Source organism: Haemorhous mexicanus, chromosome 7, assembly GCF_027477595.1.
Source record: "Haemorhous mexicanus isolate bHaeMex1 chromosome 7, bHaeMex1.pri, whole genome shotgun sequence".
In the NCBI taxonomy this organism is placed as follows: Eukaryota; Metazoa; Chordata; class Aves; order Passeriformes; family Fringillidae; genus Haemorhous; species Haemorhous mexicanus.
In genome coordinates, this window is record NC_082347.1 from 12,866,687 (window position 1) to 12,888,867 (window position 22,181).

At 42.0% G+C, this 22,181-nt stretch overlaps 1 long non-coding RNA gene across 1 annotated transcript in view; it reads left to right on the forward strand.

Moving 5' to 3' along the window:
- The window catches only part of LOC132329740 (uncharacterized), a 44,141-nt gene that overhangs the window by 10,209 nt on the left and 11,751 nt on the right, over positions 1-22,181 (forward strand). The window contains exons 4-5 of the long non-coding RNA XR_009487181.1: positions 8,970-9,064; positions 10,950-11,078. This is a non-coding gene — a long non-coding RNA (uncharacterized LOC132329740). The remainder of the gene's footprint in view (positions 1-8,969; positions 9,065-10,949; positions 11,079-22,181) is intronic.

Here is a 22,181-nt window from a genome sequence, read left to right on the forward strand (position 1 = left end):
GAACTTATACTAAAGGCCAGTTTGGTAATGTTCTGTGAGCAAGGGGGAAAAAAAGAGGAAGACAGAATATTTTTTTCTTTTTTTTTGCTGAGATTTGGCTTGAGTCTTGGCTTCTTATCAGATTAGAGTCCTCAGGGAAAATAACAGCCCTTTGCACTGTGAGTTGTTGAAGAAATAGATATTACTGATGCCTAGCTGAAAGAGCATAAGGACTTAAGCCTTAAAGTTCTCTCTGTTTTTGGTGTTTAGGTAAACTTGCTTCTTGTCAGGAAAAGCTAAGTAATAAGGCAAATATACAGCACAATACATTTCTTGCTGTACTGTATGGCAAGACTAAAAAGACTGCCCCTGACTACTTTATGGTAGTTTAATTTAAATTTATTAGACTGCTGCTGGCTGTACACAGGAGTGTAATCCTGTAATCCATGGATGGCTGTAGGTACACAGTATTGCAGTGTTCCCTGTGCATGGAGTAATTTGACATAAAAAGTGCTTTCTGCTTCTCAAGAGAGAGGCAAATAGAACATCGTGTTGTCTTACTGTTCACTACTTGAACTTGCCTGAGTTGCCCTTTATTAGAAAGGGTTGAAGGTATAGAAAATGCAAGATAACAAATATTTATGTCCCAAACATGGCATGGTATCCTAAGTCATTAATTTTTGAAGATATTAAATTATTCTTTCTGCCTAATTACTTGATTTGTGGCACCAGTGTGCTTAAATTTGTTTCTGTGGTAACCTGAGTTATTTTATGACTCTTTTTTCTACAGAAAATGTAGTATTGATTTGCTGACTTCCTCTTTAAATGCAGTCAAAAATCCTATTTGCTAAATTCAGAAAACAATAATTGGAATGAAAACATGCATTACCTTGCATTGCCTGAACTGTTTGATTGTTGACTTTGACATGTGCTGTCAATTACTAAACCACATATTTTTGTTAAAAAGGTACTCTTTCATTTTCCCAGCTATTCTGGCATCAAACCTGTATGAAAAAAATAGACTGAAGGGTAGTACAAAGTTTGGTTAATTTAAATGTGGGAGCATGTTATCAGTTGAAAAATGTTATTTGAAAGATAACTTTGAGGTTGAAGCTGTTCTATTACTGGAATGAACATGGCAAGGTCAGATGCAGACCAAGTGAAAAGAAAGTCAATTGATGTGATGTGTTGGCACACATTTCTAGTAGGTGTAAGTCATGACTGTTGCATACTCTTGATAGTCTTCTCCCATCGTTCATAGACTGATTTGTATTATTTATGATGTACTTGCAGGGGAGAAACTGTCCTCCTGCTACTCTTGGTTTGTGGTGTATCTATCCACAGCACATACAGAACTTGGTCTAGACAGTCTGGTTAGCTAATAAGCCTTGGAAGTAGGATCCTACAAGGAGTTGTACAGGACAGAGTGCTGGAAGTAGTGCTCTCAAAGCATTCAGCTTATATTGCCTAATAAGCATATTTCAATTGGTGGCATACACTTCGGTGTGACTGATCTTTCAAAAGCTGGTTGGTGAGGAATGTCATAAGCATCAGGAGCCCAGTGGAGCAGTCAGTTCCTGGCTGTCTGATGCTGTGTGCTGACTCAAACAGAAACCCTTTTTCTTTCCAGATGTAGCTGACATAGACATTTGCTCTTCTCCTCAGCCACAGGGTAGGTACAAGCTGTGTCCAGCCAGGTCAGTATCTCACTGCCATTGCAGTCTCTATGCCAAATCTCTGTGTAAAAACATCTCAATGGCTCTGGTCAAAATTCCCATGTGAAAGGAATAGGGTTTTTCAGAGGGCGAACAATATGCAAGTCAGAGATCAGGAAAGTGTTAAATGAAGAATTATGTATGTCACTTGCAGTCTTCATACCTACAAGAAGTTTTTTCAGAGCCTGACTGTGCTGTATTTCATCTAGCTACCTGCTTTGTGTGTTTAGAATGAAAATGCATAAAATCCCATTCCCTCCATGAGATAAAGGGACGTGTCACACCACACAGCTGGATGTTCCAGAGCTGGTCAGACTTGATCCAGTGCCTGGGCCTGCTCCAGTGGGCTTTGAGCAGCCCTCTCATGGGCATGGCAGAACCCTCAGTGCAGAAAGGGCAGCTGCTCCAGGGACACTGGAGCACAAGGTCTGTGCATGTAAGTATTGTGCTTCTGTATGATGTAGTGGATCCCTTGGGTCATTTCTGGCAATGCAGCTCTTGCTGAGAGAAGCCTGGCAGCCTGCCCTGCCTGGTGTGCCTCCACAGAAGCTTTGAAACCAGCAGGAGAGTCTATCTGCTTTCCCAATGGCAGAGCCTTGTTCTTCCCTGCCCCTTGCCCAGAAGTGCAGCTTGGGCCCAAGCAGACTCACTGGAAGGTTTAAAAGTACTGTAGAAGCCAAGCAAATGATATAAATCAAAGCTATGGTGAAAGCATGAGGTTACAGGTGTTTGTCTGGACAGGAAGTTTCATGCAGGACACCAGGATCACGCAGAAGGAATCTCATGACCTGGTTTCCAGACCCTTGTATCAATCACCTAATTTCTTTTCTGACTGAAAGCATACACAGCATGTGAATAGGCAGTGGCCTTCATATTGGGCAGTTGAGTGATACACATCTACACACAGGCTGTGGCACACTTGAGTTTCATGTGGAACAGCTGTTGACTTCTACAGGAACTGCTGCTTGTGTTACTGTAATTAATACTAGTGTGTTTGGATTGCTGCTTTCATGATATCTTTGTAAGGTTATTATGTCAAAAGGGCACAGTCCAAGTTCCTTTTTTATTTGCCTTGACCACTGGGTACATCAAAAGACAAGGCCATTCAGTTAGGCTCTATCTTATCCTTCTTGAGCTGTCTGGAGGCCAGGTCTGTATTATAAGCAACAGGTATGGGCACTCTTGTGTGTCTCCCTCTTCACTGAGTGATTCATTATGGATTTAGGAGAGTGAATCATACAGCAGCACTGCCTGTCTCTGTTGGTGGTGGAGAGAGCCAGGACAATTAGCTAGCCTAGGCATTAACTCTAGGCTAAAGGGCTATGCTTTTCTTGCTCGGAGCCAGGGAAGTATAAGTTTGAGTTCCAATTAGCAGTATTTAAATGCAAATGAGCATAAAAAGAGCCTGGAGTGCTGCATGTCTGCAAAGGCATCTGTTGCCCACAGACAGATCGATTTGCTGCAGATGCTTGAGCATACTGCATATGCCCAGAGCTCCTCTTTGCCATGTCTTCAGTGAGCATCTCTTGTGTGATGAGACACAGAGAGGTGTTCCCTTCTGCTGACTCTGCAGGGGCAGTTGTAACTTCTGGAAGGATGTGCACAGACAGCTGGGGTGGACATATCTTAAAGCCTTGTAGAAGGTGCTAGTAGAGTTCATCTAATAGAAACCTCACCTTTAGTTTTCTTTTGCCAGCAGTATGTCTAGGTCAGATGGAGGCTAGAGAGAGAGAGGTGTACTGGTGTGAAGATGGCTCTGCACTGAAAGTGTGGTTCCCTCCCTCTGGGATACATCAACACCTCTTAGGTCAACATTGTTTCATCCATTCACCAAGCAAAGCAGGGGCCACTTCAGAGTTAGAGACCTTTTATGTTGTTAGCATGGGGCAAAAAAGGCATGTGTTATAATTGCACATTGGAATATAATTAAAGTTATATCTTTACAGTTTCTGGAAGATCTCTCTTTCTCTGAGAAGAAGAGGGCTGCTGTGAGTCTTATTTCACTGTGATTAAGTTATTTCTACTGGACAGTGTGAAAAACAAATCAGAGTCTTAAATACCATCTCATGAAGAGAAATAATCTGGACTCAGTGCAGCTGGATGAAGAAAACTGAGGCCTAGCAACAACTGCAGGGAGCAGTTACTATTCCATCTGTCCTTCTTAATCTTCTTTTTATAGGTATGTAAATATGGTCTTAGATTATCTGATTTACCTAGTTCAGGCCTGTTTTAGTTTTAGGGTTGGCATTCAATCTAAGACTTCTTCTGGAGATACTCTGAATTATTTCATAATTATGAGAAATCCTGAGAAGGTATCTCAGTGTTTACAGAGGAATATCTTGCTGTACCACACTCCAGATATATCAACACAGCCAAATCTCCTTCTAGTATGTTATAATTTAATTAGCTCTACTCCTTGAGTCATAATCTGTTTCTCTGGGGCTGAAGCGCACACACACACACACACACACACACAAAAGACAAAATGCAAAATGTGAAGAAGTAATTGTGATCTTTGCTACTTGGATTTGGTACCATCTATTAACATGACTTCTTGTGAAGTCATTTTCTAATTTGTTGAATTGGAGTTTCATGGCATGGATAATATTTCCTTTCATTGTGAAGCTGTCAGATGTAGCTCCCCTGAGAAAACCATCCTACCAGTCTGAGATCTGGAACATAACTGTCTCCTGCTCAAAGTTGTCCAGCTTTTAAAATGCAGCAGCACAGTTTACTCTAGGTGAGGATCTAGCCCATAAAATACTTCAAGGGCAAATTCTAACTGGGCAGTGAGCCAAAATATCATCCCAGAGGACCAGATGCCATGAAAACCTTGGCAGAGTTTCCCCAGATGTGCTTGATGCATCTTGACTTCTCAGCCACAGATCTTTCTTTGCCTTCTCAAGAATATTACTTTACTATTAACTTGCTATATTTACCCCTCTGTTGGAAGGGTTGGTATTTCTGATTTTTCATCCTCTTTTTCACTACCTCTGTCTTCCAAAAACAAAGTGTTGGAGGGATTTCAAGTGTTGATATTTCCAGAGCTGGCCAGCCTGTTCCTTGGAGATGTTTGTAGCTGTGGAGTGCTCCAAAGGTGCCTCTCACATTGGAACAGCATCACATACAGAGATCTCTGTGCTCACCAGGGCTGCTGGGTAGTCTGCTCTCCTGGCTGGGGTGAAAGTGATAGATTGCTAAACCAGCATCTCTGGGATACCCAAACCATCCTGCAGTGGAAAATTAGGGTTTGATCAGCCTCTCCTCATATCAGTTCCTCCTGGACTTCCCCCAGCTCACAGCTCCCTGAGATCAGTGGTACTTACTGATCCCAGTAGTGTGGTTTGTTAGGCTGGCTGCTCCAGGGCAGTCTGTCTCTGCTGCAGGGTTATTTCTCAGTCTGTTCTTACAGCCCTCCACTTTGAACCCTCTGCAATTTGCATCTTCTGATGCTTCACTCTCAGCTTTTTGAAAGATTTTCCTTGAGTGTCCACTTTTCCACATGTTGGTTACCACTTCTCATGCTTTTCTAGTTATTCTCACTGGTGTGCTGAGTCATGGCACCATGTATGACAACTCTCTCCTCTGTTAGCCAGCAGTCACATCTCGCTCCTCTTGCCCTTACAAGCTGCTGAGGCTAATGGCATCAGGCTAATGGCAACATTTTCTGGTCCCATTTTCTTTTTGGGTCATGTGGTGATCAAGAAAGAGCAGAGGAAGTATGAAACAGTTAAATGAGATCAAGGTCTCTCTTGTAATCTCTGCTGCACAGAGAGTAACCACCATTCTTTAGAAAAGGAATAGAAAATAGCAGCTTGTGTCATTTTCTGTAACAATGATTGCAAAAAGAATGGGAAATAGTGCACTTCCCTCATGTCTTCCACAGCTTCAGGAGTAGATGAATGACAATTTTTGGTTCCTTCTCCTCAGAGTGAGGAGTGGATGACTAATATCATTGTGACTGATGCCATCTAATTGGCTCAAAAGAATTTTCTAGTGATTCTCATGATTAGCATCACTTCTCATCATGTGCAAACCATTACAGAGCAAAGACCTCCATTTGAACTGTCATGATATGAAGAAGATGTAAAAGTACTGGGTTTCTGAAGCAATTCAATGTATATAAAGTATGTATGAATCAGTATTCTGATCTTCCTGTGCAGCAAGTCATGATGACTGATCTATTTCTACAGTTGCTAATTATATTATGTTAAAAAATACTTGGTGTTCAAGTGACTTTTATGCAGAAATTCTGTGAGATTGAAATTTAAGGAAGACTTGCCAGGAGGCTACTACTGAAATACTTTGCTTTGAGTCAGTTTTATCCATTTCAAAACAGTTTGTTGAGCTGGGTTGCTGTGTGTTACTTAATATTGAGTCTGAGCAATTTGTGTGAACTGCTGTGGTATTTTTGGGGCAGGAAGCATTGTATCCTGATTATTTCTTACAGCCACTCCCATCTCTGCATTATCTAACCAAGGGTGTGTTGCAATTTCTCCTTTTACCTACTGTGGTGCTGGATCATGGGAAAAAGCTTGGACATAGAGGCTCACTTTAGACGGATGAGACAAACTGAACACAAACTGGGTCAGATCAAAATATTTTGCTTTGGTTTAGCTCACAGAAAATAAATGTTTCAATTCAGGAATATCAAATCACTTCATTTTTAAATCAAAAGTGTGGAAATAACATATTTGGCACTTGGTAATGTCATACTTCGAAGGCAGGGATGTGAATTTGTCTCAGGTGATGAAGAAATAGGGCTCTATCACAGTGCAGCCTTCACCAGCCTAGTGAGAAAGGAACTTCATGTTCAGTTTGAAAGAGGTCGGTGCAAAGGTTTTAAAAGAGTGAATATTACAGCAGCATCTTTGGAAGGTTAAGAAGGCAACATCAGCACAAATATGGGACCTGACATTGTAGCAATAGAGTCAAATTAAATATTTCATAGATCTGTTAGAAATTTGCTGGGATCAGTCTCAGGACTGGAGCATTCATACAGCTCATTCTGTACAGACAGGCTTGGAGAAATGGAGAAGTGTTATCCATGCTTGTCCTGAAGTTGTGGAATAATGAAGGACAGACTTGTCTGGGTGAGGATAGAAAGAGAAAGAGCAGAGCCTCTTTGACAGGTGGGTTTCATTTAAGCCACCTGCTTGGGACAAGCGGAAAGATGCTTTTGAGAACTCTTGGAAGCACTTATCAGTGGCAATGGACATTTTATGTGGATATTGTTTGGAAAGGCAGAATGACAAAACCCCTTAATGTATTACCATGGTAGGTAGGATATATTGAGGCAACTCTGTTTCACAAGGTAGAAGTTATTAGGGAGATACTTTAACTGAGTTTTACCCAGGAAGATTTACTTGTTCACAGCATCACAGAATGGTTTGGGTTGAAAGGGACTTTAAAGGACATCTAGTCCAAGCCCCCTCAGTGAGCAGGGTTATCTACAACTCAATCAGGTCACTCAGAGCCCAGTCCAGCCTGACCCTGAATGTTTCCAGGGATGGAGCATCCACCACCTCTCTGGGCAACCTGCATCATTGTTCCACCACCTTCCCTGTAAAAAATGACTTCTGTACATGCAGTCTAATTCTGATTTCTTTTAGTTTAAAAACATCACACCTTGTCCTATCCTGCAGGCTTTGCTAGGAAGTTTGTCCCTATCTTTTTCACAAGTTGCCTTTAAGTATTCTAAAGAAGGAAGTGTTAATGAAGTTGGGAATCCACTCAAGAAAGAGATTTGGATTCCTGGACAGAGAGTGGGACAGATTTGTCAGACAGTTTGTATGGACCTAAATTGTAAAATGATTTTAAAATGTAATTTCCAAGAGTAATTAATATTTAACTAATGTAATTTCTCAGTTTATAGGGCAACTAGTATGCAGTAGATATCATATAGATAATCTGATCTTGGTATATCTCTTGATCTTGGCTTTCAACATCTTTCCTTCATTATATTCTCTGACTCTGCTACCAGCCAAAATCTGGAGGATAAAACTGGTTAATCTGACCCAGTCGAAATTGCCTGCTTGGACAAATAAGAGGTGATAAAGTGAAGAAACATAGCTAAAGTGTTAGGAAAGCATTCTCTAATTGCACAAGTAGTAAAATCATGGCATAGATTACTTAGGGAGAAAGTGGCATAGTCTTGTGTGAATTTTTGCAAGAAAAAGTGGAATGAATGTTTTTCAGAGATGGTCTAAGTTATTTATTCTGTTTTAGAGCAAGGAAAGAGATTAAATAATCCCTCCAGGTCACTTCTAGGCATGGGTTTTTAAGATTCTCTTAAGTGGGCACTTTGGGGTACAGAAGATCACTGCTTCTTGGGTGGAGTCAGGACAAGGATAGACATTGTACTGTGGAAATTTTCCTTAGGGCATCCAAGAAAAAGTTGTGGGTTTTACTGAAAAGAATTATTCTTTACCTGTTCTGCAGAACTTCAGACAAGAATGCCCAGCTTCCCAGGTTGAAATACTGTGCATCAGATGGTATAATCATTCCTAGAAGCTACAACAAGTTATGTGAAATTGTTGAAGTGGTTTTGCATGAACATAATTTTTATTGAAAAGTTTTGCTCCAATGATGAGGAACAAAGGAAGGGCATGTGGTAGAAATGTGCAGTGTAAACAGCTCACATGGCTCCTAGCAATTGCATGGTTTTAATTGGATAACAAATCGTGAACCGTGTTTGTAAAAATTATTCAGCAGTTTCCAAAACCACAAATATTTAGGAAAGCTGTGCCTTTCTGGAGGCACCTGGCAACCAGATAAAGAACCAAAGTCCATTAATAGATGAGTCATTGCTTCTATGTCCTTGCCTGAGATACCCACATAAACTCTCACTGGCTTCAGCAGGTGGTGTGGTTAGATTAAAGGAGAGTGTGGTCTCTGGGCCAGGTTCTGGCCTGACTTCAGGCTCACACTGATTTGTTGGGGATTTTAAGCAAACAGAGGGAAAAGAGTGCCTCAACTGACAAGGTTCATTACCACTCCTATTTTTCCCCTTCCTCTTCTCATCCCTCCCTCTCATTGCTTCTCCTACTCCTTGTAGGGCCAGGGACTTGCTGTCCTTTTTTCTGGGTGGTGACCACATGGCCAATCTCTCTGCAAAGCTCTGAGTTGCTGATGATAGCCGCAGAACTTCATGGCCGCCACGGGTTTCTTCCAGACCACCCTGTCCTTGCTACACCGATGATTGTATCAATCAGGGGGTCTGATTTGCAAACAAAAACCTTTCAATAGTTCTCTGTATTTTACATTGAGTTACAGAAATACTGATCTAGTTGACTACATGAATTTGTAACCAGCAGCTCAGCAGCTCCTTCATGAACCATCCTTCCAGGAGGGAAACATCACAAAGATGGGTGAGTTGGATGCTGAGGAGTGGGATTTGGTGTATTCATCCTAAGAGAAATCCTCCCCAGTTGTGAGTCAAAGCCTTCTGTCTCTTGCCTGAGATGAGGGGAATCTCCCAAGGGCAGCTAATCTTGCACGATCTCATCACTTGAGATCAAACATCATGATATTGGGTCATTAGATACTTCTAAAAGTGCATGCAAACCTCATTCAAATTCCCATATAGCTCTAGCCAAAACACAAGCCAAATCATGATCCAAATAACCTCCTCCTCAGCCCACCTTCGTTGCCATTCTGTTTCAGTGGCAAATGCAGCACAGAAAAGATGCCTGAATGCTTAATTCAGAAATTTACTGTTTAAGGCATTACTTGTATGAACACCAGCGTAACACATAGAATACCAATGCCCTAAATTTAGTAGTTTAGTCTGAGTCATTTTCACTATGTGGGAGGGCTGTGAAGACACTCCACAGAGTGGAGAAACTTGCTGGTGGTGTCTGTCCAATGAGATTTTTTTTTAAAAGTCAGAACACAGCAGAACTACAGATATGTTTGTGAGTAAAATGCAGTTTAGTTGCAGGCTCTGGCACAGGAGAGGGGCGGTGTTGCTCTCCACCCACTTCAAAAGCTGAAGTCAGGTTTGACTGATATGTATCTCTGACACTGAAATAGGTACAGAATTTTTCATGACAGCAACACACAGACAGAGGTAAACACTCTGGCTGCGTGATTTGGAGGGACATAGTGTAATCCCCAGATCTGTCTGTGGAATTACATCTTATTTTCAGATTTCCTAGTGATAGCAGCTGAGTTGATACAATCCTACATGTAACCAACCAGCAGGCAAAAGTTATCCCTGGCTTCATTCACTGAGGGGTGAAGTGTTGTCCCACTGAAGACCAGGTGACTTCTGCCACATAAGTCATCCAGCAGGACTAGAGGTACACACACAGCCTTTGAAATAGATGTGGGCACAAGTCATAAGGTGTGGATGAGAAGGAGCCATTTGGACTTGGGATTCTGAACTGGTGACACCTTCTTGCCAGTCTGGCTTTTATTCTTGCTTCATTAGCCTTTCTGCATGAATGCAGCTGATTTGAAGTTGATACAAATTTAGCAATTCCATTTTTGACATTCTTCCTGGGACCCTATGGAATGAAATGAAATGAAATTCCATAGGGTTCTCCTCAAATGAAAACCTAATTTCAGTACCCTATTTTAGTCAGAATTGATAATGTTTTTTTTTTTTGAATAAAAGTTAGTTCTAGCTCAACCCCTGCTTTCTGTATTGAGAGATGAAGCAAGCAGAGATAAAGGATGTTTTCATGCACTGTATCCTGTGACATCAGCCATGGCAGATGTGTAAACATACTCAGGCTTGACCCTATACCCTGATTCTCATGAGTGGTGCCACAGAGGTCAGGGCTCTGCTCACACAGACTGGAGGATTGGTTGTGATATGTTTAATGCCAATGAGATGAACTCTGTTCCTAGAGAAACTCCAGTAAAATCAAAAGCTTGTTAATAAGAAAAGTAGTTAGCTGCTATCCTAAACAAAGGAAAATGCCAGACAAAACCCTGTTCTGCTATTTGTTCCCATGCTGGCATTTAGCTGCCAGAAAAGACCAGTCTTATAAACGTGAAATCATATCCATGGCAACATGTAAGCCATGTTTAACTTTGCAGCATGTTAAAAGGTACATTAAAAAAAAAAAGTATTTTTCTGTTGAGAATAGCAATTATGACTTTTAACTCAGCTATTTTAACTCAGCCTGAGAATGTTGAGTGGTGAGGGTAACGGCCAGAGGCACAGCTTGTTCCTCAGAGCACTTGTTGCTAGACATTCCCAGAAGGTATTATTGCTTAAATACAGCTTGTGTTTTCTTTACCCAGATTCCTTTAGCAAGGAAGATATGACAGGTTGTGATTTGGACTGCAGTGAAGTTGCACCGGTGCTGTTCTACCCTTCATGAGTGAGCACTGCTGGGCTGTGCAGCTGGCAAGCTCATGCCCTTTTTTTGGGTAAGTACTGGATTCAAGAGCCTGCTTTGTGGTATGGTATCCTGAGATTATAAGCACCCTACTCAGGTGCTGTTTGGTGATTCCTGCGTTGTGCTAAAAAGCAGACATTGCTCACAGAGTAGAGCAGCTGAAGTAGGGAGTAGACGGAATTAGTGTCTGGGCTTGAAAATGTATTGGGAAAAGTAACAGAAAGATCCCAACTTGGAGCAAAAGCTGAAGCTGAAAACTGCAGATGGTTTTCTTGTCTGTACGATAATGTCAAACCCAAAAAAAGGGAGTTTTCACACTCTGTTGTCTGTTTAGCACAAAGTGAAAATTATGTACTAGAAAATGGAGCCCTGTGTCTGGAGAAAGCAGCTCTGACTGTGCCTATACAATACCATACAGGGCTTTTTTGGAAGTTGGGCTTGACTGCTTTTGCAGAGGTCTCTGAAGCCTTGAGCTCTGAAGCCTTATTTGCTGTGGAGTGAAGGGAGGGGAAACGAGCAATGGGATGTGTCCTCAGTAGTTTCTATCTATTAGCAGGTTCATTAGCTTCAATTAGCAGTACATTAGCAATTCAGAGTGAATAGTGCTAGGAATCTCTTCTAAAAACCAGAAGTTTCATCTCTAAGGGCAGCAGAACAGCCTGTGTTGGTTGTAAGGACAGTGCCACAATGGCTACAGCTGGATTTCAAAAGGCATGGTGGAAAAGAAGAACAGAAGAACAGGATGTTCTGGTAGCTACTGTCATGTGTGTCTTGAAGCAAAAGGGCTGGTAGATGCAGTAACCTGAGTGTCTGGCTCTGAAAAGACAGCATCATCTTGGAAGAACACACATGTATTTGCTGTCTTCTGTATCTCTTCATCATGGTTCTGGTTTCTCTCTTCTCTTTTTTAGCTGCGCAGAAGTGAGGCAAAGGTGATATAAGGTGCACTTCCTATAGAAATTCAACAGCATATATATTAGCATTTACCTCTCTTTACAGAAAATTTGAGGTAATGTTTCAGTACATCCTGTCCCCTGACTTTTTTGGAGAATCTCAGATCTGTGTCTAGCTGGACAAGGAGGGTTGGACTGTGCTCCACCTTTCCACTTTTGTAAAGTGGACACAGATAGTATGTTCCAGCAGGGTGAATGATTTGACACTGAACCTCAGTTACTGGAAGTTCTGTGTACAGTCTGGAGAAAAGAAGCATCTGAGATGCCTTGCAAATGAGCTGTCTGCATGCTGGTGTGAGGGGAAGAGAGGTGAAGCACCAGGCAGTACTAGAATAGCGTCCTGGGGGCCTGAATCCATAGTTACTCTTTCCATGGGACTTCAGTGAGAGTTGCCTGTTTCATAGTCTTTTGAAATACTTTATCTTCAGGTACCTAAAATGAGAGCCAAGGAGCCCAAAGTACCTAATTTTGACAGGAAAGTTACTTTTGTTTGTGGGAAGTTTCCTGAAAGAAAACTTCAGGAGTTGTTCTGCAGTGAACTTTGGATGCTGCCTTGGGTGGTGGTATCCCTTGTGGAATATGTGTTGCTCAGTCTGTAGAGTTGTCAATACAAGGCATATAGCTGTAGCCCTGTGGGTGCTTTGGCCTTTGCTCTGGATCTTAGCTTTAGTCATGCAACTCTTCTTTTGCAGGATGTTGGTATCTTTAGATCTGTCTGCTGGGTTCTTCCTGCTTTCATGCTGAAGAGTGTGTGGGAGAAGGTGGCCAGGAGCATAGTGTTGGAACGACCTTTTACTGATGGAGGCACAGTGGTGGTGTGTGCTGCCAACACACTCTGGCAGTGGATGCATCTATTTCAGCAAAACTGTGCCTTCTACTGTTCTACTGCTCAGTCCTGTGGAGCAGGAGAGAAATGGCACTTGCAGAAGCCTGGGTTGGAGGGCAGTGGGGTGCGTGACAGCTGTGCAGGTGGACACCCCAAATGGGGGTGCGATGTGAGCCATGGGTTTTACCCCTCTCGTTCTAGTGTATATAGCCCCACATCTGCTAAAGTCACTTGTGCCCATGTGGCTGGGATGTCTTCTGCTGCTGTCAGTTCTTGGGGAATCCTCCCTTAACAGGTCCTTGAGCACTGGCTACAACTGTGGCACCCCTTGGGACACACAGGGACTCAGAGACCCCATTCACATGAGCACTTTCCCCTAACCTTAGCAGACCTCAGCAAGACCTCCAGCACTTGGATCCTGACATCAGACCAAATGCCTCTGTCAGGTATCCTTGAGGGGAATTTGATAGAATTTTCCTCATTGCATCCTTAAGTGCCCACCGGCGGTCTCTTCTTTTGAAGAGAAAACAGGACCCACTGAAAGGCTGTTTTTCCATGAGGGTAACTTCACCATACTGGTGACAGCTATGGTGGGTGTCTACTGAACCAAGAGTGTCAAAGCCAACATCTAAAATGACCTTTAGGCTGTTTACTCAAAGCAGTAACAGACTCGCCCCCGTCTTCCTGATAAGGCCATCACTTATCAAGAAATACGAAGAGCAAGTGGCTAGATATGGAAATCATTGTGGGAGTGCCTAATTGAAAACACACAGCATCGTACAGAAGTAATGCTATACACCAGTAACCTTTGCCTCTTCTGTGGAATATGTATGTAGAAACCAGAAGAATTAACAGGTATTGGAAAAAAGTTAATTCCAACACAAATAGAAAACCTTTTCTTGGAGAGACAGATGTGTGTAATTTAAATCAAGTTCCTCCTCATGCTCCATGCTTCTGTTTCCTAGATATGTAGTAAAATATCAGAAATCAAAAATTTTCATCTCACTTTAATGAAACATTTTAGAAGAGGAGTCTAAAGTAAGCCAAGAGATTAGGTAGACACTAAAAATTCAGTAACCTCTTAATTTAATAGCTATGTAGAAAGCTAGGTACCAAATAGAAGCCAGTGAGTTGGTTTCCACTCTAATTTAGAAAATCAAGTTCTTTATTACAAAAAATTTTTGCATTGTCATTAGACAAAAATATACCTCAATACATGCTTTAGAAAGTATTGGTATTTTAATGGATTTACCACATTAAGCTATACTGTAGCATTTTACCATCTCAAGCTAAACTTTGTATTAGCTAACATTCACCTGATTTAGTTGTTTTTTTTTTCTTTTAATTAGTTTGTATTATTTAATTTATATTAATCTTTATTTGGCGTGAGAATAGCAGCGCCATCTAATCCTACTTTTGTATTTACTGGAGAATGTCTAGACTGGCTAGTGTGAGGGTTTTCATCCTGGAAGGTTTTAGTAAGATCCCTCTCCACTTGGTATATACGTCACACAAGTACTGAAACTGAAAGCTATAGATGCGATACAGCACCTAGTAATAAACTGTTTCAACTTTTTTTTTTTTAAGGGGAAAGAAATACCATCTTTTGGCAGTGTTTCCTCTCAAACCTCAGACTTGCTGATCTGCTGTGTAGATCTGTGCTGTGGTTGCAAAGTATCAAAACAGAACTAAGGATTTTTTTATCTACTCTTCCCACCCAGCACTCACAGTTCCTTCCCCCTTCCCTGTCTGTCGGGTAATTTCTGAAGGCGTTGGGGAGACAGGAAGGGAAGGGACACAGAACTGACCATTGGACAGATAAAAGGAGAATAGTGCCATCAACTAAGCCTCATTTCTTTAGGAATACAGCCTGAAAGAGCCTTGGTAATTAGAATGGATTGTGAATATTGCAGGTATTTTAGGGGTGGGGGGGTGGGGAAGCAAGGTAGAAGCAACTGGTTTCCATATCAGATTAAGGAATTTGCAAGTGTCCTGGGCAAATGGTTCCATTCTCTTCCTTAAACTCTGAGCTTTTATAATGAGAATGATGGTTTTCTGTTTTCTTGTGCTGTTGTGATACATCATGGGAACATTTGGCAAGGACACGTTGGACATGAAGCCCAGTTGCAGCCAATGGGCCATAAAGGACAATGACATCCAAACCAGAACTCCAGTTAAGTCACTGGGATGTTCAATATCTTATCAAATCTTGGAGTTTTCTTTGCAATTTTCTATGCAAAGCAGACACTTGGAGTGGAAAAGGTCATTTTGATAAAAATCCAACTTTTCACTAAAATCAGTTCTCTTCAGCACCCTGTCCCAAAATCTGTTATGTTCACAGTGTTCCAGAACAGCCTTGCCATCTGTCAGAAGCATTTTTAGGTAACAAATTATTCAACCTAACTGTGCCCTGTCTTTACCACACCAGTTGTGTTGTCTTTGAACTTCCTTGGGATAGATAAGCCTGAGGCTCACCATAGGCAGCAGGAATCTCCAGACACTGAAGGGGAACCTCTAGAGCCAGGAAATAGAAATGTCCTGCGGACGTGGGTGTTTCTGAAGCACCAGCCATCTCCTGAGTAGGGATGTCTTTACCTACTACTGCAGAAAGCAAGTGTGTTCCAGCACGGAGGTAGTGCTGTTCCAGAAAGGAGTGTGTCTTGCTCTCCCTTTAAAATGGATCCTCTTTTGCATATTTTGTATTCTGGTAGGAGGTGGGAGGTCACACTCAGTCTCTTCCTGACAAGATCCAAATTCATATTATCCACCCCCAGTTACTGCCTAAAACATATGAAAAGTTCTCAGATAAAGGATCTTTTTCTTTCAGCCATGTGTCCTGATCACTAGGCTGAGGATTCAGCCCTCTTAGGATCAAAGCCTGAATTTTTGTTTAGAGGGGAGTCCCCCTATCCAAAACCCTGTGGTTAAGGCATTTCTTGAGGAGGTGAGAGACAAGGGTTTGAACTGCTGAATGCATATCTCATGCTTCTTTTCAAGAGCATACTAATTACTAGACTGTGATATGAGAAGCAGACGGTGTTGCCACTATCAAATTGGTTACTCAGCCTGGGTTTCTAAAGCAAGTGGCCCCAACCAAGTTTGAAGGCTCAAGTTTCAAGCAGCACTGGGTCAGTGTGCTCCCAGCTGTGCTCCAGGGTGGGCTCTCTGGGCTTGGCTCTCAGCTGGAAATGGGTTCTGTCAGCTGTCCAAGGCTGGGCAATATCCAGGGCAGGTGATATGGGAAGCAGTTAAAGGGCACAGATGGCTCTGGTGGGGGGCAGAGGAGAAGCCTTCTCTAGCCACAGTTAGGGAATCAACTTTCTCCAAATGCTGAGTTGTACATGCAATGTGTCACAAGGAGAGCTGTTGAACATTTTGTCGTGAGGCTACTAATGAACTTGATAGCCACCACATCCACCAGTTGGTGGAACAGATTTACCCATCATTTCTGAGTTTAAGTGAATGGGACTTTACTTGTGGTTAAAGTTGTGGGGTGGGTTTTTTTTGTTGTGTTTTTTTTTTTTTTTTTGGTTGTTTGGTTTTTTTTAAATACACTTCAGTCTTACTTAAATACAGTTCAGCTGGACTGGAACTTTTAACAGTGTTATTTTGTCTTCTCAAGTCTCCTTCAAGATAAGGTTTTCTTGTATTCTGAAATGATGTGGCAGAAGGCAAAAAATAATCTTGTGACTCATTAGGAAATAAACAGAGGCATAATTGCCATCTGTGTTGCAGTCCATTTAATCTTTTCTCTCTCCAGTCATGGAAAAAAAGTTCATAAAAAAAAAAGTTGAGGTCTGGTTTTGTGATATTTTTGAGAGAAGCTAGCTTAAAAAAATTACAGAAAAGAAAGGGAAAAAAAGCCCCAATACGGGCGCTATACATTATCTTAGACAAAATGGATTAAATTTCTGACACCCTACTCATCAAATTCTGACCTTGATTTGACCCCATTGGCTTTTTACTGTTTGATGTTCTCAAACGATTTGGTGCCACTTTTCCTTAGCAGTGCAGTTAATTTTGAGTGTTAGATAGAGATCAATAGTCATAGCTTGAAATTGGCACTTTTGGACGAAAAATATGTTGTGTGGCAGTAACATAGATTTGATAGTAGTTCAGTTAAGAAAATGGTGTACTCTTTCATTATTGTTTTCAATGACAGTATCCAGAGTGTTACTTCATTCTCCTAGCAAGCTTCTGACAGTCTCTTGTAATATCTTATCTATCAAAGAGTTTTCATTCCTCTCCTTTCATGCTTGGCTTCTGGAGTGGAACTTTATTTAAAAGGTCCCTGAAATTAGAAAGAATGACCATGGCCCTTCTGCTATCAAGCTCCTCAGTAAGAAATAAACCCCCTTACTTCTAGACTTGTGCCTGGCCTCCTGTTTGCCCACATTGAAATCTCATTTACTGTGCTGGCTGTGTGGTGGAAACTTGACTGTCAGGAGGATGTAAGTGGCCTGTTGGATAAGATTTAATCTTCTCACAGGTAGGTGGGTTTTGCATACTGCCTTTCCCACCTTAGTCCATGTGAAAGTGCCCTGTGCCTTGCTTTCAGCCCATTGCTGCAGTGAGAAGGTGGGCCTCCATTCAAGGGGTGTTTATTCCTCAACTGCAGCTTGGAGTATCTGCCTCTGGAGGGATACAGCTACTCTGGAGTGCTGGGCTGGGGCTCAGGTAGTCTCTAGGGCATGGGATTTGCCAGGACTGTGCTCCTTTGTGTGGGGTCCCACTCCAGAGCACTTGGTACTGTTTAGGTGTAATGAAGCTCTTCTTCAGGCTTCCATCAATGCAGGTACTGAACATTGTGGGGACTTTTCAGCAAGCCACTAAAAACTGGCCTCTGTGCAGGTGTGTCCTTCCTCCAGTATAACTTTGGATATCCTGACTAGTGTAATCCAAAATTCAATTAAATTATATATGTGAGGAAGGGAAGAAAACACAGATGGGCTGAGGAGAGGCTGTAGAGAGAGGCACTTGGAAGAGAGATGTCATGACAGACTCAGGTTCAGGGAGATGTCAGCTGTGGCTTGTGCCTTCTTCATACCAAGGAAGAGTCCAATCTTTGGACACAGATGAATAAGGAACCTGGCTGGTTCCTTATTATATATTGCTCCTAGAATTATTTGATTAATTTTCACATATTTCCTCAGGAAATTATGAGCACCTCTGTTTCAACAACTACTTGAAAAGCATTCCCATAAGTCCCCCCAAATCTTGGTTAAGTAATTTGTCAAGCTCCTTCTGAGGAGGTTTTTTAAATGCCAAGCACTAGCAATATCAGATCAGAAAAGTCCTTAGTTTCTTCTAGTCTGCTTATTTGAGAACCAAGTGCCCAAGCAGTTTTACACAAAATATTTTTTACTACTTGGAAACCAAGATGCCCAGGTTAAAACCATCTCAACTCCTATTGACTCTTTTCGCAGCCCTGATACTGACCTTGTTGGGGAAGAGGGTGCATAATATGCAGAGCAGTGGTTTGGATGGTATGCAGGATCTTTGGGTGGTGTAAATAATTGTTAATACAACAAAATCAACAGTTCGCTGTCATTTACAGTCACTGAAGATGTACTCCATGCTACTAGCAATAACATCTGTCTGGATCAAAAGAGCATAGTTAGACTTCCAAAAGGCAGGATTGTCTTAGTTTGTTAAGAAACCTGTGGTGTGTCATTATCAGCCTTTCCTACCCAGCATTCAGAAGTTACACAGAGTCTGACACAGGCTGCAGGGAAAATAGAAGGGACAACAGGGCCTGGTTCCAAAGGATTCCTGTATCTGAAGTAGGCATCTCAGTAGAGATTGCTCTGAACAGAAGCAATTGTGGTGGGTGCACCATGATGCTTTTCATGAAGAAGTGGGGTCTTCTGTCCCAGGGACAGGCATCTACAAGTGGTTATATTTTCCTTTCTGTTTTCTTTAGACTTAAGTCTCTGGAAAGTGTGCACAGGTAAAATGTGGGCAAAATATTTCTCCAAAACTTTCTGGCTGTTTAGCAGTGGAGCAATGGCAGTGATGGATAAAGACTGCTGAGAAGGGATATTGTAGGTACCCATGACTCATACTCTTTACCTGACAGCACCTCTGGGGCCTGTGGATATGAAATGGAGTTAGACCTTTTACTAAGGAGCTTCACACTTTTGTTCTCTGACTCAAGTCTGGAAATGCTTTGTGTACTCTCTTCCTGACATTTATCATGTCCTGAAGGCAATTGCATGTAGCCTGCTTTTTCATAGCCCTGTGTTCTTCCACCATAACTCCCAGCCCCCAGTCAGGAGGTCTTGGAGAGGTACCAAAGCAAGGCTCTCCTCTTGTGTGACCTGAGCTTAACTGCAGCTATTTGAGGAGATTTTCCCTGATGAGCAGACAGCAAGTGTGCCACAATACTGACTTCTCAGATGTGTGCCTGGAATTCAAACATCACCTTGTGTGAAGCCCATGGGTGCACATCTACACTAGGGCTGAAAACTTCAATTCCTTTTAAGGATGTGTCTTTGTGACAGTCTCTATCTGTAATCAATAAGCTCATGATAAATCACAAATTCCCCTCCTGAAGACCAAGCATCAGTGGTGCTGAGTACCAGCAATTCCCATGAGCTTCAACAGCCACTGCAGGTGCTGAGCATCCTGGTTACATCTGCTCACCTCCCAGGGGGCCACACTGTCCAGCTGCCTTTGGGAATATGTGCTTTTCTCATTGGCTGGGGTTTGTTTCTGATAGAATAAAGTTACCACACTGCTTTAAATACCATGTAAAACCAGGAACAAAGATTTAGTGAAAACAAACCTTTAATGAAAGTTTGACTACAGTTTTTACCATCCTCCAAAAGATTTTAGGTAGGCTAGCTTCTCACATATCTTCTGTGACTCATATGCAACCCTGAGCAGCTGCCTTCCTTCCCAGGTTCAATTTTAAACCTAAAAGAAGTCTCAACCTTTCCTTCCCACAAGCATTGAGTTTTGAAAAGCAGTGCCACTGTAGCTGCTCATGCTTCTCTTGTTTATATTTTTCCTGACTGATATGTTTCAGTGCCTAAGTGCATTACTTGTGAGTTTTTGCAGAGCAACTCCAAAGCTGTGCCAGTGGATTTTTCTAGTTTATAGCATCAGCTATTCAGACAGGTGTGTAACAACTTGATTGACTATACTTTTAGGTGATGCCATTGATTACTAAAGCAACACATGCACTTACAGGTAAGATATGCTTAAAAATAGCTTGCTCAGTCAGGAGTGGAGCCCTTAATCTGCTCTGCATCCTGCAGTTCACCAGGAAGGCTGAATGCTCTGTGGGAGCAGAAGCAAACTCCAGAGCACTGAAGAGGTGATTTGAAGGCAGTAATCACTCTAAGACTTGACATATGAGATTTGATCACCTTGCTGAATTCTGGGGATTCTTCTGGGACAGGATCTGTGAGAAATCCCTGGCATGCTGCTGGCTCCATAAAATTTATATTAATAGTGAATTGTTTTTAGAAGGGAAGCTGGCATATTGTAAAAATATCAAATGATAATGCTATGATAGTTGATATACAGAATGTGCATTTGCAGGCTGGGTTGTTACGTGCTTCTAGGTTTGGTAGAAATTTTAAGTACACACTTACTACCACTTTTAATGTAGGCAAAATACCCAGCAATATTTAAGTAAATTATTTGGAACAGGAATTGAAAAGTCAAAATAAATGGCTTATTTGCTTTATTACCAGGGACTACACATGTGCTGCAGTTGGGCTGGTTTGTTAGAGCCAGATGAAAAAATGCTGCCTTCATATAACTCCATCTCTTTCTCACTTACTGTGATATCTTGAGTATACCTGTGTTGGTGTGGCATGGTTGCACTCTTTGCTTTCCTGTACAGAAGGGAGTGCCTGAGCCCAGGGATCTGGAAAGAAATGTTTTTGTGGGCACCCAACTGGTATGTGGGGCATGAGTAAGCACAGCTATGCAGCTTTATAGATTGAGAGCAGAATTCTGGGAAGCTCAGTGGTGCCTGTGCTGTTTTGTCTCAGCAGTTTTGGTCTATGGCTGAGTTTGTCTGAACGGTGGTTATAGCCATGTTGAACAATGGATTGCAATAACATCCTGGGGCTGATTTTAGCAATGGGATGAAAGAATGGATCGTGATAAGTGAAGGAAATACTGGACTTTGGTGCTTTTAGAAGTAATAAAATGTCTGCTCTGCAATATGTTTGGCAATACATACAGAAACAAATAATATCTGGGGTTGCTTAGTGTTTTTCCAAGCTTTTGTTAGGTTGTTAAAGCTAAAATCTGGGGCATCTTCAATACGGTGGAAAACTGCCTTTGCCTCTTTTGCATCAGGATTCCTCCCTTATGTCTGTGCCTACTGTACTTGGTAAATCACCAGAACCCCATCACAGCCAACCTAGGAAAGCAGACAGCATCTGAGCTGTACTTTGGAAATCCAGTGCAGTGCCCTGAGGAAGTGCTCAGGGGCAGATATTGTACCTGGACACTCCCATTGCTTGTCTCCATGCTGGGGGTCTTCTGAGCAAAGAGGTGGGAAGAGCCAGCAGGAAACATAGCTGCTTGAAAGAAGGCTCAGGGATGGCAAGGGACTGATGGCAAACCAGGGCACAGCTGGGGAGAGACCCTGTTGGCCTGACCACCTCTGATCACGTAGCAGTCTGTGTGTGCAAGGAATTTAGATAGGATCACAACTAATAAAGTTACATTGCATTAAATGCATCCCAGAAGAAAGCAACTTCTGCTCCAAAATCCTGACAAACGAACAAAGCAGAAAAAACTCTCAGTTGCCCAGAAATCTTGCTTATAATGGGCGCATTAGCACATGGATATTCTCCAAATGTAAGTGACAAATATTTGGAGTTGGAGTGTGTTAAATGGTGCCATACCTCATTTCTGAGCTATGCAAACCTGGACCAGTTTGGTCATGGTCGCCTCTCCTCTCGTGCCCTTATTCTGAGTAGATAGATGGAAGTGACTATTCATACTTTAAATGCTGCTTTTCCTCTTTTGACTGAATTTTAACCTAAAGGGCAGTTACAAAGCCCAGTTTATAAATCTCTTAGAGATCTTAGAACAGTACTACTGATCTCCAAATGATAGCCTCTTGGATATTGTTGCTGAAACTTTCTGGAAGTAGTGCAAACCAGGAGGGAACAATTAATCCTCAGAGTAACCCCATTTACTCTAGCAGTTTGGCCCTGAGGGAGTAGGAGCACTTGATGTCTGACAGCAGCCCCAAATGTCAGTATTTCTCCACTTGTTCATTTGCTGCTTGCTGTGGTAGATTTCATGCCGTTATAAGCTGTTTATGTACAGCCTGATCAAAGTACTTAATGACAGGGTTAATTTCTACGTATAATGAGGAAGT